A 20,897-nucleotide genomic window follows, 5' to 3' on the forward strand; every position below is an offset into this window, starting at 1 on the left:
AACTTAGTGCTAGACCCCTCTAAAAGAGACCCGTTTTACTTGATTCTAAATGGCATATATGGCATCCAGCAGGAGGAACAAATTTAAATCAGATGTTTTGACTGAGGTGATTAGAAATTTGTACCACTGATTGTGTGTGTGTGTGTCTGTGTGTGTGTGTAGAAGTGTTTTTTAAATGTTAGCATTCATTCAAAGGGAAAATGTAAATATATACTTTTTGCTAGTATAGTCATATTCATTCTTTAATTCTTTCTCTTTATAGAAAGAAGGAAGACCAGTCTGAACCATTTAAAAATCAGAACTAAAAATTTTTATTTAAAGAGCTGCTGTTTGTTTTCAAGTACATTATTACTAGAACTAAATCAATAATACATAAGTCGTTGCCAAGCATAAGTCCTTAAGGTGTCGACTTGATGTCCTTTGTTGAGTATATTCACTTATCTACCACAATTTCATAAGATCTGCTCATATAAGGTAAACTTTTAGATTCAGTCAAAAGAGAAGTGTCAAAATATTTTGAAAGGGGGGTGCAGTTGATAAAAATATGAAGCTTTTTCTAATTTGAAATAAGGGCAACAAATGAAATAATGATTCCATTAAACAATATGTAAGAGACATATAGGCCCTGTTGTTTATAAAACAGAGAAAGGATATTCGTTAGTTTTATTCCAAGAAGGTTTTTGTTGTTGTTTATGTTTTGGTTTGGCTATATACATCTAACCTCTCTATTTGTAGATCGGCAAGTTTCTGTACATGTGGAGAATATGCTTTAATTAGCATATTAAACACTTTTCCAAAGTGCTGTGAACAATTTATTCTCTTATCCAACCCACGTTAAACTTTCCACTCCTGAAAAAAAAAGGGGGAAAATCATGTTCATGGAGAATTATAATGGAAATTTCTTCCTGCCTCAATTATCAAAAGTTCTGAATTAGTAGGTCTAAATTAAATTTTCACATATATTAGAGAAGTATTGTAAATCTCAAAAAAAAAAAGGCCTACAGATATTTTAAGCAATTACCTATTATCTAATACCTCTTCAATCAGACAAATTTTCTTGAATGGCCTTAAAATAGAAAGTTTCAAAAAATGGAATTCTTATAAGTTTGGCAACCCCCAAAACTTTACTTTGGAGCTGATTCGATGAGATAAGAGATTGGGTGCTGTTTAGTAGTGAAAACAAGTTTTGCTTCTGAAATCTAAGCTTTAGTTCCAATGATGGACGAGAATCTATTACACGGTATTTGCCAGAAGACATAAATAAATTGTGAGTGTCATAGGCTGTGGTGACAGGCATTCCTAGAAGGTCAATGTGACTTGAGATCTCGGCTATCTTGGCTCACTCCCTCTTCCCAGCTTCTGGTATATAATCGGCCATCTAGTCCACCAGCTCGTCCTCCATGTTGCCTGCAGCTGTTTGCTTCCACCTGTTTTTCTCCACCCAAAGCCAGAACTTACAACCTCACACCTATATTTCCGAAGTCACCACCAAGTAAGCCTCCCACCTTGTTCTCTCCTGCACTTCACCACCAAATAAACATTCCTGAATTCCATCTTGACATGTGTTTAACAGCCAAGAGACCCCTTCAGCTGCCAAATAAAATTTGCACCTTTTTCGCCAGTGAGTCACGTGTCCCAGGATTGGGCTCTACCCTGCCTTTTGAGCACTAGGGTCTAGTTCTCTCTCTCATCCTCAGTGTCCAGTTATGTCGACACCCAACGAGACAGCTGCCCTGGCACCATCCCACAGGGGGCACTGAAACACCACTGATAAGTCAGAAATTAAGTGCCAGGTTGCTGCCCTCACACTCCTCACTCATGGAGCAATGTCCTGGCAATGAGACCACGTGACTGCATCCATGTAAATCGCATCTATCCATGGCGAGAACGCTAACTGCGTCCGATGACGAGCGATACAAAAAACTGTAAAATAAAAGACAAGTCCAAATACGTTAAAATGTCACGTTATGTTCAAAGCATCTGATGGATGTCTTAGGTATACTAATTTTATTAATAGAAAATCATTTTCCCTCTACTCTTCCCTACCAGAAAATTTTCAACAAACATTCAAGGAGTCATATGCTTAGCTCACCAGAGGCACCATATCTCAGTCTGTCTTCACCCTGGCCACCTGGTCTCCCGGCAGCCCCGTGATCATACCTTGCCGTTCTTCCTTCCTGTGCACATGTCCTTCCTCCCTCTGGGACACCTTTCTTACCTTCTTTCTCAGCCCCCTATAATTCCAATGTCCTTTAATGTCAATAGTGTCCAACACTTATAATGTCCTTTAAGACTATTTTTTTTCTGACATCTTCCTTAGTCTCACTAGCCATAATTAATCTGTCTTCCAAAATCCTATATTATCTCTGACACGATGCCATACAGATTTTTGTGTTTTTTTTCCTTTCTAAGAAAGAATTTATACCTACCTCATGCCAAGCTGTTTTTAAGAGTCTTATGTGCATTTTTCCACTTATTTTTCAAAATAACCTTAGATATTATCTTTGTTTCTATTTTACAGATGAATAAACTTGGGTTTATTGAAATCGGATAACTTGCTCAAAGCCACACATCCAGGAAAGGCATGGTTTAAACCCAGATGTACCTCATTCTAGAGCTTGAGCTCTTACTGCAATGCCATAGGGCTTCAGCCATACCTCGCCAGCCCTGGCACAAGTTATTTGAGGGCAAGTATTATATTTTTGGTATCTACGTGCTTCTCCACAGTCCTCAAAAGAGAGCTTTTCTTGACAATCACAGATAGTAAGTGTATGGTAACATGGTGCTGGGACTCTAGCCTCTCCAACAGGAATGTTGTGTAGATACCACTACGCCCACTGTTCTAACACTCCAGGAGGTGATGAGGCTTCTTCCTTCATTTGATGGGCAAAGCCAATCTCTGCGAGAGCAGCACTGTAGAGGCACACGATTCGCAACCACCTTTCTATGATCTTCTGCTAAATTAGTCTTATAAATTTTAGTTACAACTTTTAAATATCCCTGGTCAACTTCTTTCTCAATTCTGCTAAAAAGTTCACCATCTAACACTGTTCCAACTTCCCAATACTACAGTAGAACAGTAAAGTAAGGCCATATGCTCATTTGTTAAGCAGCTTGACATGCATATGCAACCAAACGACCATAGACTAGAGTAATTAGAATGACAAGGCACTATAAAGGATTTAAAAAAAATAGGGATGCCCAAACATCTAATGCCGACATAACTTAACTTGAAATGAGATGACTCATCAAAGCAGGAAGAGAGTACAAAGATTTAGCTATATGTCTATCATCATAAAAACTAAGATCAGCCTAAATATCTGACAATAAGAAACTTTAAATAAATGATGGTGCATCCAAGCAACGGACTACTATTTGCCATCAGAAATTATTCGGTCATTCGATAAATACTGAGTGCCTCATTTGTAGGAAACAAACAAAAAACTGATACCTGCCCTCACTGTGCTTTGAGTCTAGATGATAATACAGAAGGGTATGTAATGACAAGAAATGTCGCATTGTTGAGTGACACAGTGGGTTATCACAGAGTATAATTTGTGTGAATTAACTTTTTGTTGCTGCAATTTCATGGAGGAAGGGTAACCTTTCCAACAAATAGGCTGGAGCAATTAAATATTCATAGATCAAGAAAAAAAAAGACTTTGATCTAAAGGTCACACCTTATTCAAAAATTAACTCAAAATGGATCACAGATTTAACATAAGTGTAAAACTATAAAAATAATCTTAGAAAACGAGAAGAGAAAATCTTTGGGATCTAGAGCTAGGCAGAGTTCTAGAACTTTACACCAAAAGCACAACGAATAAAGAAAAATATTGATAAATTGAAGCACACCAAACTAAAAAAAACTTTTGTCCTGTGAAAGACTCTCTTAAGAGGATGAAAAGACAAATTACAGATTGGGAGAAAATATTTACAAAGCACCTAGCTAATAAAGAACTTGTATCTAGACTGTGTAAAGGATTCTCAAAACACAGGTCGCAAAGATACAGGGAAACAGAACCATTCATACACCCCTGATGGGAAGGCACAATAGTACAGCTGCTACGGAAAACAGCAGTATCTTAAAAAAAAAAATTAAACATGCAATCAAGCAATTGTACTTCTCGGCATTTATCTCAGAGAAATGAAAATTATGTCCACAGAAAAACCTGTTTATGATTATTCGTCGTAGCTTTATTCATAATCTGGAAAAAATCTAGTGGATGAACGATTAAAAAAATCTATGTTATAGCCATACTCAAGGAATACTACTTGGCAATAAAAAGGAATAGACTATTGACATTTGGGCAATTCTGTAGAGAATTATGTGGAATAATAAAAGCCAGTCCCAAAAGGTTACATAGTGCATGATTCCATTTATACATCATTCTTGAAATGACAATTATAGAAATGGGCTGCCAGGGTTAAAAAGCGGGTCGAGGGTAGGTATAGTTATAAAAAGGAATGCTTAGTCATTCCCATTCATTCATTAATGCGTCCACAAACATTTTCAGGTACCGCTTGATGCTGAGGGAGGTGGCAAGATGAATTAGAAATGGTCTGTGCTACTCATGTTTTAATAACTTTAAAAAATGGCTCGAAAAATGAAGAGTTGCACAGTTTAATTTTTAAATCATTTTCCTCCATACTATACATAGTATTTTTTAATTTATTATAATTTTTGTAACTAATGTTGGGCATCTGTGTGTTTTCTCAATTTTTCATGATTGTAATTAACAAAGAACAATAATAACTGACTAACAAGAAACTAGAAATAAAAAAGACAAAAAAACCTGAAAAATAAAAAAATTAAAGATAGGTTAATTCTTACAAAACCTCTCAATTCACATTGCTAATATGTGAAAAATTGGTAATTGGAGAACACTTTTTTTTTTCTCTTCCAAATTATTGTTTAAACCTCAACCTCTTGATCAATTTGGGTTCCAATTGTTTTCTTTCTTTTTTTTTTTTTTTTAAACCTTGGTTGACCTCACGGATTGCAAGAACCTTGTCAGCTTACCATCCCTTATTTTTTATTTTTTACGCCTACAGCTCTTGGTCTTCCTATATGGCCTCCCATCCAAGTACTAACCAGGCCCGACCCTGCTTAGCTTCCGAGATCAGACAGGATCCGGCTTGTTCAGGGTGGTATGGCTGTAGACTCCAACTGTTTTCTGTTGACGAATCTCTAGGTTATTCTTGAACTCTACTCCCCAGCCATGCAAAACACTTTCAGTGTGTTCTTTTCTAGGGATCTGGTATATTCTCTCAGTCTTGAACACTCTCCCACCTACCACTTTGACTATATCCTACTAAATCTTCAGGCCCTAAAGATACTTTTTTTGGTGAAATCTTCAGATCCCTCAGCAGGCTGGGTGAAGCACAGCTTATGTATCCTATAATTATTTCACTATACTGTAATCACCTCTTTCCTTGTCTGTCTCCCCCACTGGACCTAAAGCTCTTTTGAGGCTGGGATAATGTTTTGTTCACTATTTCATCCACCATTGAGAAAATGGCTTGATCCATAGCAGATGCTCAACAAATATCTACGAGTAATGAAAGAATGAGAATAAATGAACAAATAGATTCTGGTATAGAAAGTTGGGCAACACCTTGTTCGCCCAGATGACTGGTTCCTGCTGGTGAAACTGGTCAACAGCATGAGGAAGCTCCCTGGAGAGGCCGCAAATCTATTTCAGAGCTTTATCCTTCTACTGCTATACAATCGAGAAGCTTAAACACCTTTCCTGAAAACCACACCCAACCTAATAGGTATCTCCTGTGAGCCACTCGTGGAAGTACCAAAGTCCTTTTCTCCAAATACCACAAAGTCTTTGAGAAGATATATCACGTGACTTCAGTGTGCAACCGGCAGCTAGGGGTGGTGTTCGGGGCGAAGCTGGCCTAAAGGGCTGCCTAATATTTAGGTAAGTTCATCTGACTGCTTCATTTTCCGGGAGAAATATTAAAGGCCTGGGTACTCGAAAAGTGAGGAGTTCCTGGTAGTGAAGTCTGTCACTAAGCTTCCATCTTTCTCAGTTTTGAGACTGCACACCTTTAAATACCAGTTCTGGGAGAGCTCGGCAGTGCTCCCGGGGACACAGGCCTTACACGGGACGCGTGCCTGTCCTTGTTTCTCCGACTCATTTCAGAAGGCTCTTCCCACCCCAAACAGCAGCACCGAGTCTTTCCTCCCGACCTCTGTCAACTGCGCTGCCGCACTGCATTCGGATGTGTGAACCGTGGTCATTACCTGCCCTGTTTATTCAGTGTTAAGTATTAACAAGGCCTGTGCATCTCAGCTGCTGCCATATTTCTCCAGGAAAGACAAGCCTACGTAAATGCTCTAACGCAAACAGGAGCCGTGTCCTTTTCCAAGGTGGGGGTGGGGAGAAGTCTTGGAGACGATCGAAAGGATAGAAAAAAACAGTAGCTATGTTTAAAATATTATTTTAATATTTAAAATATTTTCAGAGACACATAAAATAATTGTACCGTGAAATCTTGTTCGTGACTGATTTTGCCCGTGCATTTGGTCAGTTGAGGAATTTGCTAATCTAGGGGTTTTATATAAAGCACATAGTTCCAGGTTTGTGTATAATGGCTTCAAACAGTTTGATATTGAGTAAATAGTGTACAAGTTTTTTACAGACTAAAGAGAAAAGAAATCGGCTTTGGAACCGAACTCTCTTTGTTTAGGGTTAGCACGTTTGTTGTCTTGTATGGAACAGTGGGTGGGAGCCTGTTTCTCGGGAGGCAAAAGGAAGCTGACAATATTTACTTGAGCACAAAGAAGGGTGAAGGGTTTTCTTCAAACTCCTATCATATCAGATGCTGCTTGTTAGACAGTGAAATTGCAAAACTTGCAAGGAGGGCCAAACACCATGCAGGAGATCAAATACAAATAAAAAATGGACAGAGAGAGAAAAAAAACACCTTTCTGTAGAGTAGCTTTTCTGGAAAAATTGGCTCACTCTCATAAATTTACCTAAGTTGAGGCTTGGGTCAGGTGACAAGGCAAAATTCCATCCTCAGATAGTTGCAGGGACCTGTGGTGAAACAGAGGCTAACCACGTGCTTCCTGGACGAGATCTGATGCACAGAAAGCAAAGCCGTAGGTCACCTTTTCATTTTGAAAGTACAGATACGTAGAGATGAGAACAGACAGCGTCTGGAAAACAGAGGCTGTTTTTCTTCCTGTCTGTACAGCATTAAGAAATAAAACAACACTCTCACCATTGGGATTTACAAATTTGTGCGTTGTTTAAGAGCACGGGCTTGGAGTTACACTTGCAAGCTTCGAATCCCAGTTTAACCACTTGGTACCTGTGTGATCTTAGACACATTACTTAATTCTTTTTCATTTTCTATTCTTCGAAAGTGAGCACAGATTGCTTATGCAAAAGATTAACGAGGGATGGAAAAAAGAATGATCTGCAGGAAGTACTGTAGCAACATAACCTTTACATAAGAACGACTGCCACTGACGGTCCCACAGGTACCGGGCATTTCATATACGTCACTCTAGTCTTTATACAGTCCTGCGAGGTTAATACTATTATTTCCAGCTTGTAAAATGGGAAAACTGAGTTTCAAAGTAGTTAAGGAATTAAGACTTGGTCTCAAAACTGAAAAATGGCAAAACTATGTACCTACATTCCTTTCCTAATTTTTTCCTCATTTTTAAAAAAAATGACCCAAGACTTTCTCTTCCCTGATTCCTTTTCCTAATCCTACTCCAGGTGACAACTATATTAGGAGACTTTCTTCCTTCTTTCTTTTCTTTGACCAGTTTAACTTTCCTAAAATCACTCCTCCCACCTACATCCTAGCGTCACGGGTCCCCACACTTCTATTCAATCTGGTTTGTCCTGCGCCGTCTCCCCAACCCCACGGCTCCTACCAGATCCACCTCCATCATCAGCACCAGCATCGTACTGATCGCCAACAGTTATTTAGCACTTTTCTATGTGCTGAGATAGATGTAAAAACTTACAGATGTAAAAAACTGGGTCACTGAAAAGTTAAACGGTCCAAGAGGGGCAGAGCATGTGGCGGAGATGGAGCACTGACCTCGGCTGTCTGGCTCCGGAGTTCTCGGTCCAACCCTACACTGTGCAGCCTCCAGACTCAAGCGAGCTCCTGATTCCAGTAGGAGAGAAGAGTAACTGTTTAAAACGCTGGTAAATATACTTTACTGTGTTTGAAAGAAAACCGCTTCCTTTCTATTGTGTGTGTGCATTTTTAATCACTGTGCATTAAATAATTTTTACTGGGCTAGCCTAGGAACATTGTTTTTATGGGAACACAAATTCTAAGTCCTCCTAAAACTACTGAAACAACCTGTTCATTAGTTGAGAGCTGCCTTTATTTCTAGTCGGGGCTAAAAGTCAAGTGGGAAAAATAGGAAAAGGGGGAAAAGGAGACATTTCAAATTTCTCGTAGATTCAATTCCTGCACAGCAGAATGCAATCTGGATAATACATCCCAACTTTTTCAGCGTGCTAAAAATAAACATAAATGGTTCATTAGAGCTAATCTGGCAGCCAAAAGTGAATATTAATAACATAGAAGATCAATAAGATGCCTAGCGAAGAACAATGGATTAACGTGGTTCTAGAAATAGCTAAATTTGTGTAGGCCAGGGAGAAAGCAACGGGACAAGAGGCATAGTCAGAAGAGAAATTCATCTCTTCTTTATACAATTCAAGGAATTGAGAACAGACAATAAAATATGCCCATTTCTTTTTTGGTTCTTCCCACTAAATAAGCCGTTTAATCAATTTTTACCTTTCCCTTCCTGTCTTCATCTGCCACTACTAACTCAATAGAAGAATGTATAACCCTAGTTCAAATACAGGTCAAGATGGCCATTATAAATAATATGAGATTATGCTATTACTTTCTCCCTCAGTTCTCGTCTCGTGTGCTCTATTGAAGTAAAGGACTGCACATGGCAGCTTTTTCCCAAAGCGCATTCAATTAAAAAAGGGGTTCCGTGAGTCAAATAAATCTGGGAAATGCTGCACGAGAACCCCCCTTTTAAGATATTGAAGGCTCTGAGAAGTCTTTCAGGAAAGACACCTGTCTAATATGTAACCCAGGGTTTCTCGAGCCTTTAGCCATAGAATCCTTTTAACTTGAGCCCTATTAATATCTTGTGCAGAATGAAGGTAAGAACTCTGGACCCAAGGAGAGCAAACCGAGTTGCCATCTTTCCTTTCTGTGTGACTCAGGAAGTCACTGAACTTCGTGGACTTCAGTTTCCTGAGGAAGCTGGACTACACGACGGCCACAGGCTCTGTCCAGCCACACAGTTCTAAGAGCATCTTCAACTCATCTGCTTACGTAGCCGTGGTCACTCACTCGCGTGGCAGCCGGGCTCCTGCGAAGCCCACACCTCCAAGCACCGCCCATCAGGCAGGAGTGGCCCAGACAATGGGCTCTTTTTCACCCTTCAATTCGGTGCTTTAGGCCCAGGCTGAGCACTAATATTGCGAAGTCTGTTTTGTGGGGATAAATGGAGGGAGAGAATTTGTAGGGAATTGTCAGAACAAGCTTGCATTTGTTCTTTGAAACATTTGCTGGTATTCAGACATGACTTTTAAAATAGTTTCTTGTGCTTTTTCATTTAAATATGCACGTTTAATAAACATTATTCACTCAAAACACAGAAATGAAGCAAACTCTTACAACTGATTCTTTAGGCCTACATTCTTAGGCTACTTTTCTCAGCTGATTTCATTTGAAATGCCGTTAATCCTGACATTTCAACTTTTTTGGGGGGGAGTGGGGGGAATTATCACAATCTGGAGGATTGTTCCTAATACTGAAAATATGACTTTTACACAGTTTCACAAAATTATTCACCTTTACTTTTATTTACACGTTTTTCTCCCTTAAAACAATTGAAAAAAACAACAACTATACGTTATCCAAATACAAGTTGAGGTTGGGATTTTTACTTTCTTGTTTTTATAGCGAGGACATTTAACAGCAATAACTAACACTTATATAAGTGCCTAGCACGTGACAGATATTACTTTAAGCAAGGTGTGTACGCATTAATCTTAACGACAGCCCTATAAGATAGGAACCATCATTATCCCAGTGTTGCAGATGTGGAAACCGAGGTGCAGAGAGGATGAGTGGCTTGCCAAGGTCACACACCACTCTGTAAATGGCAGAGCTGAGATGCGAATCCAGAAGTCTGTGTCTTAATCATTCTTTAAATTTGTAAAAATGGTAGAACCACAGGTATAAAAATATATAAATCGTTGAGGGACACAGTGTGGAATTATATGAACTCTATGGAGTAACTAAAGAAATAGAAATTTCTCACCTCTTGGTTCTACTGAAGTAGATCAAGGAGGAAAGGCCTGAGTTATATCATGACAGATACAGGTTAAACACAAGAAAACACATTCTGTCTGTTCACTGTACCTAAGGAGGCTGTGACATCGCCTTCCCAAATAAATGCTCAATACCAAAAGGCAGAGAACTTTCTCAAGTATTCTGGAAAAGTTCCCATGGAAATTAAAATGGGCTAAGTTAACTGTCTTCAACCTTGTCACTCCAATTCCTTCCTGAGAGTACCCACTTGATGATTATGTTTCTAAGTCACTAAATAATGGTCTTTAACATGTTAGTGGGGTAGCAGGGACTGAGATTAAAAAGACTCAGTGGCTGTAACAACCAACATAATGCATAGACTTTGTCTCTATCCCAATCTGCACAAACCGACCCGGAAAAGGCTTTTTGGAGAAAATCGAGGAAATTTCATTATGGACTGGGTACTAGATGATACCAAGGAGTTATTGTTAATTTTGTTGGGTCTGCTAATAGCATTATGATTATGTAAGAAATGTCCATAGTTTTTAGAGATGCTTCTGAAGTAAATAAGGGTGAAATGACATGATATCTGGGAATGTTACTTTGATAAAAAAAAAAAAAATAAAAAAGGAGGGGTTAGATGAAGCCGGTGTGGCAAAATCTTGATAACTGTTCAATGTGAATGATGGTATAGGAGACATCGATACAGGGTTCTCTCTGCTTCTGTATACATTTGACAATTTTCAGGATAAAATATGTTGATAAGAATATGGAAGGATTTTCTTATCCTAATGAAAAGAGTTATATGATTAGTGAAATACTCTGAAAAAAACTGCTCTGGAAATGGCCAGATACACACTTGGGTATGTGGTTCAGTTCTCCTAAGACTGAAGCCAGGAAAGGAAGTGAGATTACGGGGAAGAGCACTTCCTGGGCGACGTGGAACGGAGAGAATGAGAATAAAACAGAACCACAGCCATGGGGCCAACATTGCTTCAGGGAGATTTTGGAAGACTAGTCCGTCAGCTCTAGTTCTGCTGTTTCTGCTCCAACTTCCTTTACAAGTGTGCTTCTCACTCCGCACCCTCCACTACTGTCAGAAAAATACTAAATAAAATGAGCCCGGTATCCCTGTTCACCTATGCATGTGACATTTATAATTTCACCCGCTGGTGGATTCTCAGTCCTTAGGAGAAATTGGGTTTAATTTTGAGGCTGTGTGTGTGTGTGTGTGTGTCTGTGTGTGTGTTCAGAGCCTCCTTTATCGCAGTGGCCATAAGGTATATCCTTGTCTTTTACCCATTGGGTTATACCTTTATTATGAGATCAAGAGCCAAATTTCTACTTAATAGAAATTTGGGCTTAATATACACCTATCTTCAGACAGCTAATATCCCTCAATAATTAGGAAATGAATTTTTTTTTTCAAAGAAAATGACCACATAGCTAAATCATTATACTTTCCCTAAGTATTTACTAGAGGCTCATCAAAACATTAAAATGCAAATAAAAACCTTTAGAGACAGGAATAAACACTGAACAAATTAACCGGTCAGGTTGAACAAATATTGTATTTTCTAGCATCTTCTTTTCCTCTACCTCAAAATACAGTTCTGAAAATACACTATCTTTTGGCTTTTAATCACTCTTGATGGTAAATTTTGCATCCTACTTTTCTCACCTAACATGAAAATATAAATGTTTTCCTGTTCCCATTCTTCATAAACGCCCAATGACTGGAGAATATCTCATCAAGGGGAGACAGTAAACTTTATTTAAATTTTCTCCAACTACGAGATATCAGGGTGTTGCCATTGGTTTAATATTATAAATAATACTCTAATGAACATCTTTAGGTGCACTACTTTCTTACATACTTATTTCTATAGAATCGATCCTCAGAGTATAACGAAAAAACTAAACTAAGAACAGCATTTAATCATTTACCTTAACACGAGAAAGACAAGAGTAATTTAAAAAAGATCTCATTGAGAGGTGAGTTTGCATAGATGAGCCCAATATCCCCAACTCCATAAACTGTGGCTCAGACGATGTGCTTCAACAAATGCCTTGTTGCTTCTTGGCTGCGCATGCTGTTAGCCTTGACCTAGTCACTTCCCCGAAATGCTTCCTGCTCCGGCTGTTTCTCTCACGGTGTAACAACCTGAACTTGCAGTCCCGAATGTTCTCCGTCGCATTTCATCACTCCTTCTTTGCTGCCATAGCTTGCACCTCGAACGCAGAGCTTCCTTCATTCTCCCTCACAGTAGAGCTAGTCGTTTGCATCATCTGCTGCTGCATCTTGAACTCATCCTTTAATCCCTTCCAGTGCCTGGACTGTGCTCTGCAGACAGTAAACGCTGCCAAGACATTCGCTGATTTCGATCACGTTATTAACGTCATTCTGGTCTCCAGCATGTAAGTTCCCTTTGCATTGTCCTCTGCCTCACCCGGGGCTTGAAAACACCTTTATTTAGCTTCTTCTACAAGTATAATGACTGTACGGTTTACATCTTTTCCTAGATAATTAATGAAGATGTTAAATAAGACCACTCTGAAGATAGTCCTACCCTCCTCTACGCCCAGTGCACTGCCATTTGTCATTACACTCTCAGTCCTTCAGGCAATTTTCAATCAATCTGACACATTCGAGTCAATTTCAATTCTTTTTCTGAACTAGATTTCATGAGACCTGGTATCAATTCTGCCGTTAACATCTGGATGTATTTAAAAATAATAATATATCGAGCGAATCCTTTTTGCTCCCTTGTTTTCAGATTTTCAAAAAAAATCTATTACACCGGTCTAACAAAAAGTTGTACAGATCTAGGCTGTTGGTGGTCCACAGCCCTAATATCCCTTAGATGGTCATATATTTACCCTCCAAATGTTCTGCTAGCAATGCAGTTTTCCTAATCCATTTATTTATTCAACAACTGCCTATGGAATACTTACTGTGGGCGGGTACTCTGCTTGGTTGGGACAGGTTTAAAATGAATTCTATTTAGAAATTACTCAGGGCTCTTGTTCTGTGAAAGGTACAGGACAATACTCTCTTAAACCGTTATTTTTACTATACATCAGCAACACTGGATCACGGATCGGGCGGGAAGAAGGGAGAAAGCTCAGTTTGGACTTTTATTAGCGGCTACGATAAACAGTCTCCTGGGGTAAGGATTCTGGGAAAGCGGCTAAAATAAAAAGATTAAAATGAATCTGTGCTTTGATTATCTGTGACATCTCTGCCAACAATGCTCTGGACAACTTAGAATTGGATATTCATCCTTTACTCCAGTGTCAGTCGGTCTGTCTGTCTGGCTGTCTGATTATTCTTCATGCTTTCCAAAGCTTCCATATAATGATGAATTCATTACTACTTCCATTAACACCGGTTAACGCACCAGCCAAGACCTTGCCTATTTATCTGTTTTCTTCTTTTTTTAATGAAACAGGTCTTCATTACTGTTTAATTATCCTTATTTGTCTTCTTAAAGGCCAGTTTTAAAAAGCAGTTCAGAAGCTCAGCCATTTTGCCATCAATGGCTCAGTCATTTGAGCATAATCATTAAGCTTATCTCCCTATTCATTTAACGCGAGGCCTCCTTTATCTCTGGTATGCCCTCCTTTCTCTTCTTTATTATGTTTGTATTATTAGCCCTTTGCACCACTGATCGCCATAAATACTTCTCAGTTGTAACTCTGGAACCTCTTTGATGATTCATTGTCTCTTGCGAGAGTCCTACAAACAGACTCCATTTTCTCTCAGGCTTCTCTTTTCTTTCTTTCGAGTTCTGTGCACTTGTCATTGTCACTTAGATCCAGCTTCTGGTTTTTCCAATGATGTTTGGCCTTTGTGTTGAAACCACTACCCCCGAGTGAAGCACCTGCTCCAACTTTACAAGGTGAGAAGTGCTGCCGAACAGCAGGACCGGTCAGAGACCGCTTGGACACACCTGCCCCAGTGGGACTGAGGACATCTTCTCAGTAAGACCAAACCCTGCTCAGCACAGCAGGGCACGAACGCTGATCCCTGTTTGGGAGTTTCTCACATCAAAATAGCACAATTGGCCACTTCCAGCAATGGTTCCTGTCCTCGTTACTGGCACTGCAACTAGGACAACTAATTCTCTCTCGTTTATCACTTATGCCTTGAAGACCACAAACTAAGAGAATCACTAACTCACCTCGCATGCTTATCTTTGAATTTAGATATATTCACTTTTCGCTTTTTATTCCTTTCTTATTTGCGTGGTATCTGAATCTGTGACTTAATTGTTAGGCTAGATTAACTACCTACTAGTTGTCACTCTGTATTGTAGCATGAAAATGCATTTTTAATCAGAAAATTTTAAGAAAAAGACTTGTTTTAAAAAGCTCAACTAGGGAGAAGTCACAAACTAAATGAGAAAAGGGCTCTTATTACTATATTAGTAAGCGTGATACTATTTGCAAATATTACATCTATCATTTCAATTATAGGCTTCTTTTAAAAAGACTGAAATAAGATACCCATAATTATTATATAAACGCCATTTTTTGAAATCAGCTTAGCAAATGTGTGGATTTTTCTTTCTTCTCATTGAAATAAGAAAAGGTGTCAATTTATTATATTCTTTAAAATTCATACCAAATAAATCAACCTAAAATTGTTTGATCCCAAGCCTGTCTTTTTACCTAAAGTTATTGTGGGCAGTTTGAAGAGTACTCTTAGGTTGGTCTGACAGAATAAGATGATGGAGACAAAATACGGAGGATTTATTTCCTCCTCCAAGTGACAGCTACTCACGTGTTCACCCTCTTTTCGGTAGGGAGTGGATGTAGCAATTCTACGAGTGGGAAGAAATGAGTAAAGCGAGGTTCGGGTCCTTTTTTCCCGCCACATCCTTCTCTGCATCCGCCCCAGCATCTGCGTCCGTATGGCCCTGACTTACTGCCCGTACGACTCGTTTCTTCTCCTTCAGTTCTGGTGCTGACCCTGTCCATGGTCCCTTCCACCTCTCCCCTCCCGTTTTTAGGATAACTGCATTCTTCAGCTTTAAATGCCGCACCACCCGCACACACATCAGTAACTTCTGTGGCAGCCTCGCTGGAGACAGAGGATTAAATTATTTTAAATTATGACCGTTTATTGATAAACCACCACGCATTAGGCATTAGACGATGAACACCAGCTTTGGCAGGGGGCTGCCCTAAACTGTCCAAACACACACCAGGGGCAAGACTGTCTCTTCGGGGTGAAGGTAAATGCCACAGAGAGACTAAATCAGCTTTCACTGGTCAAACAAAAACGAAGGCCAGGCTTAGAACAGCGTATTCCAGAGCATGTCATTCTTGACCCTATCCATCTCCTCTCATCCTTGCCTTTTCTCTTTTTTTTGTTTTTCTCTCCTTTCCCATCGTTTTTCTTCTGAATTTCCGAAAAACCACAGGTTCCTTCACCTCCCTGCAGCTTCTTCCCCGTCCGCTCTCAGGCAGGCATTTCCCTGCCCCCTGCCTTTGGGCTGCGCATCCCAGTCTCCCAGCTTAGCTGACACACACGCTTGCTTCCAACCGCTGCCAGCTAAGCGCCTCAGCCAGGAGGGTTCCGGGGCTGCCCCCTGCCACCAGGAGAGCCTGACAACGAAGGAGACGGTCGAAACCCCAGGGGTGGTAAACATCACCCTCATTATTACCTCTCTAGGCACTGCAGCATCAGGCAGTGAGTGAGGCTCCCACCTTCGATGACGAGAACCCCAGAAATTCCATAGGTTAGTAACGGCATCGGCGGATACAACCATCTGACAAACAAGCTCTAGTTACCACGACAGGCAGTGATGGCAGAGATTAAAATCCGACCAGGAAACAGCTGCAGAATCTAGTGAAACTAAATTACCTTTTCCTTCCATACCGCCTGCCACTAGTGAGGGCTCCTCGCTCTAGCCTCTTACATTGGAAAAATTTTAAAAATGGGTCATTTAAAACAAATTGGAACCCAAATAGATTAACAACAAAGAAAACTTCTCCATTATCTTTCCAACACTTACTCGTTGTATGATTTAAATATTTATTCCTCAAATAAAGCCGGCGCGTGTCCATGTGAAATCATCAGAACACTGGACCTTCAGCTCGCCTCCGAGGGTCAATGCTGAGATTTTGTGTATATAATATTATTACAGAAAGAATAAATATTTAAAAATGAAGTATGGACATTGTTTTTCTTATAGGCTACCTCAGAGAACAAAAAGTGTCACACTGCCTCAAACTTGGAGGAAGTTTGTGACCGCGTGTGAGGGGTCTGTGAAGTTATTAGGGGACAGGCAGTGAACCTTCTGAGCCTGTCACAATTCTTTCACTAAAATTTCATTATATTAAATTTTGAATCAAAGAAGTAATCCATCAGCAAAGGCTTCGCAATATTGGTTATACAAAGATTTTCAACGAATGACATTTGTTGAAGTGGAACTCCGCTTAAATTTTATAATAATCCTATAGTAGTAGTGGTGTGGAAACTTTTATCCATAAGTTTTAAACCTTCACAGGGTTAGTCGCCATATTTTGGAAATGACAAGATTAGTTTAGTCAGTAACTCCCTTCCACCATCTCTACTTGCCAGGGCGCATCTGAAAAATTTCTTCTTTCACAAAGATTTTTTTTCCTTGAGTCCCAACAGGACTGTGATCTCGCCACCCCGTGACTAATGCTTAAATTCTCCTAGTGTCCGTCCTGGCTTTATCTCTCATGCCGAGCGTGACTGGAAGCAACTGGATCCGTCACTGGAACTCACTCTGCAGCTTCCGCCCTGGCTCGGTGCCTTCCAGAGCGAGTACTAAATAAATAAAAATCGTCCGAAGGAAATGTGGAAATTTGGGTCCACACTGTAGCTCAGCCTCAGATTTTCCTCAGCCTTTCACTAGGCAGGTCTCATTTTCCCACCCACCATATGGTATTTTCCATAGCTCTAGTTGTACGCATGTTAATTTAGATCGATGGTTCTAAGAATCACGGAATTGGAAATTGTTCTAGATATAATTTAGTTCCACCTACTCATTTTAAAAGGCAAAGCAAAAGTCAGCTTCAAGTGGCTGGGTACCCTTTTATCAGAGTTAGTGATAAAATTCAGGCGAAATGGAAAGTGGCTGCTCTGGCCTATTTTTGCAACAAATGACCTGGTCTTGGTATCTGTTGAATCTCTAACATTGAATGCAGAGTGGTTTTAATGTGAACGAAACTTTCAGACTTGGAATTATTCTCTTTCCAAGGAGACTGAAGTTATTTGTTAGCTATGGTTAAACCAGATCTTTAAAATCATCTCGTTTTTCCATTCAGCTCCTCACCAAGCCCAAGCAGGCTCAAAGTCCTTTGACTATAAAAACTCTTAGTTATCTGAAACTAATTTCTATTGCACTTTACATAAAAATAAGAGCTTGCGACTCACACGCACATTGCTGGTACAAGTAGGTAAACTGGTACAGTCTCACCCAAAGGCACTTAGTAATATGCTGTAAAAGACTTTTAACACGTGAATCCTCTTCAGCCTATCCGTGTCACTTCTAAAAAATTATTCAAAGGAAAACTTACTAGAGATCTAAGAATGGGATCAATTTTTGTTCTTCCTTCTTTGCACTTTAGATAAAGTTCAAATTTTCTTACAACGCGCTTATGTCCTTTCTGCTATGGAGGAGAAAAAAAACACCTCTCATTGTGTGTAAAGAACAAAGGAATGGAACTGGTTGTTTATTCTCCAATGTCCCTTTCAGCTCTCACGCTCTGGCTGAGTTTTTTCTGGTCAAAAGTTCTAGAAAAGGAGAAACTGTATTTCCTGGAAAAGGCCACCGGTTTTTATGGCAGAATTTCCGGTGTTCAGAGCATTGGTTGGTGTTTGAAGAAGAATAAGGATCCAGCTGAAACTTCTTCCCATGTGGACCTCACATAATCGATAGACCTAAAAGTATTTTTTTGAACACATGCTCTGAGCGTGGAAGCAAACCTCAAGAGCATTTTCTTGCCCTTCATAACTATGTCCTGTAGCAGTGACAGAGCCATGCATGAGATACAGTAATCAATCTCCAAATACAAAATGTAGGAATTTACAAAAGGGAGAGGTTCGTGCAGAACCAAAACATGTGATGTGTGGTAATTTGGTCGTGATTTGACTTTGACAGAAAGGGAGTAGGCTACCACAAATTTCAAACTCTTAATAGTTTGTTGAGGTTTTGCTGTCCAATGTTCATGTATACATAAATTCAACTATTCAGTCACTGAGCAAACTGTTGTTTCGCTTCAGATTTGAAGGATTTGAAACAAGAGCTACCCTGATCTGGATTACTTAATAAAAAATGCAAGACTATTATTTGTATTTTGACTCCCTGATTGCCTAATTCCAGTAAATACCAGTTAATGATATGTAACCAAGTCAAATAATGTACTGGTGGGGTTACCTATGGGCAGCGGCAGGTAGTTCCCAAACCCAACTGGAAATCAATTACTAGACACGGGTCAAAAACGTGTTTAGTTGTCCAATGATACGAGTCAGGGAAGTTCTAAGGCTAATCCCTCAAAGAGGGTTCATATTCACGCCCCAAATGAGCGAAATCAATACAGTCCTTTTCGGCTCTGATATTTGAACTCAGGACCCAGATTTTCCTCCGTGTTTAATCCAAAAGTACAACTGCTGAAATCATAGCCTAATGAAATGCCGCTTTTAGAAAACAAAGCATGTTTTTACCTCTAGGGAATATATGGAAATCTTTCCATTAAAATGCTGACAGAAAAACAATGTTTGACACTAAGTTTAGCCCTATCTCAGGTTGAGGGGTAAAGCTGTAGCTTACCTCCTTTCAGAATAATTGTTGTATGTTTCTGTTAGAGTTTCATCCTGCTGTATCTCGTTTTGAGCTCACAGAAGAACAGGCAGCCTCTTCGACAATGGATCGAGACGAACTCAAAGCAGAAACGAAGCGTATATACAAAAGGGAATGGACTGTATAGGAAGATACTACAGCCCTATCCTGCTAATAGTATTTCTGCTGTTAACTGAGCTTACACACCCTGCTGGTCAGGGTTTTCATTAAAGAACAAGCACACATGTTTTCCTGATGTATTTGAGGCCCGTTCTGACACAGTTCATACTAATATGAGGCAAGGGGATGGTCTGCCAATGGCCCATGTCACAGCACGCACTGTGGCTTTCCTGGATTCATTTGTGGCAGGTGGATAACAGCAGTTGGGGGAAGGGATGCGGAGAAAGACCTCGGTCATCCAGTATTCAGGAACATGTGTATTTCCCGGCTCTGTCTGCACTGTCAGGGAATACTACACGGAGGACGAAAGGGTGACAATGATTTAACACCTGCCCCTCTTGAAACTGCCATGCAACCGCTGTGCCGCCCTTTCAAGTCGTGTGCCGAGCTGGATCAGCACCTTCACCTCGACCCCTTTGATGGCTCCTGCAGACGACACGGCACGTCAGCACCCCCCAGCACAGGCCTCCGTCCGCAGAGGATGAGAAGGAACAGCTTCCTGTTCGTCTCAAACACGGCGCACACTGCCAGCTTTCCTTCCCCCGCCGCAAGTGAGATGTCCTGTCCTCTTATTTCTTTTTTTTTTTTTTTCCATGAAGACAGATATCCCTATTTCTCTCTACGCAATAGTCACCCAAGAAAGATTTACTTAAAAGTTGTTAGGTTACAAAATAGTCATGCTTTCTTTCATTTCTTTTCCTGGCTGTCCATCCCCTAGAGCTGATCTCTAGAATCAAACTCCTGGTGCGTTTTTGAGAAAACATCTCGAAGGGGAAGGGGAAATGGGAAGGGACTGGTCAAAGGCTACGAAGTTTCAGTACGTAAGATGAATGAATTCTGGAGATCTACTGTACAGCAAAGGGTGATAATTAACAATACCGAATTGTCTACTTATAGAAATTTGCCAAGAGGGCATATCTTATGTTAAGTGCTCTTACAACAAGAGGAAAAAAGTATTTTTAAAATCTTTTGAAAAATTAAGGGGATGAGTAGAAACTTTTGGAGGTGATGGATAAGTTTACGGCCTCGATCATGGTGATCGTGTCATAGGTATATTCTAATCTCCAGGCTCAGCAAGTTGCATACATTAAATATCTACACCTTTTAGTATGTCAATCAGACCTCGATACAGTGGTTTCTGTTTGTTTGTTTGTTTGTTTTAAAGCAAAGAAAACACCTGGAAGATGACGATGCTCACAAGCACAGCATGGTAACTGCTGTGATTACGGCCGTTCCCCTGAGCGACACAGTTCCACATTCCAACACGGACTGAAACTTGCTTCAACCATGAGCATTTCTATCATACCAATATTGTCTCCAGTTCCCTGTCACGTGCCTTGTCGTTCACAGGGATCCCAAGCATAAGCTGAGATCACCGTGGCCCTGCTTTGGGCAAAGGAAGTAGAGGACGTCACATTACTTCACGGTGATCTTTCAGTCTGACTGTGCAACACAATTTGATCGATTACTGAGAAAGTGGGGCACTAAGAACTCTGATTTTTCTTTCCCAGAAAATTTCAGAATTCAAAACTGTTTACAGCGAAGCACTATAAATGACTT

The 20,897-nt window shown here is 40.0% G+C and overlaps 1 protein-coding gene and 1 pseudogene across 2 annotated transcripts in view; both read right to left on the reverse strand.

Annotated features, from left to right (window-relative positions):
* The window catches only part of MAML3 (mastermind like transcriptional coactivator 3), a 365,957-nt gene that overhangs the window by 244,335 nt on the left and 100,725 nt on the right, over positions 1-20,897 (reverse strand). The window lies entirely within an intron of this gene.
* On the reverse strand, positions 5,047-5,165 carry LOC120613542 (uncharacterized; annotated as a pseudogene).

Source organism: Pteropus medius, unplaced genomic scaffold, assembly GCF_902729225.1.
Source record: "Pteropus medius unplaced genomic scaffold, Ma_sr-lr_union100, whole genome shotgun sequence".
NCBI lineage: Eukaryota > Metazoa > Chordata > Mammalia > Chiroptera > Pteropodidae > Pteropus > Pteropus medius.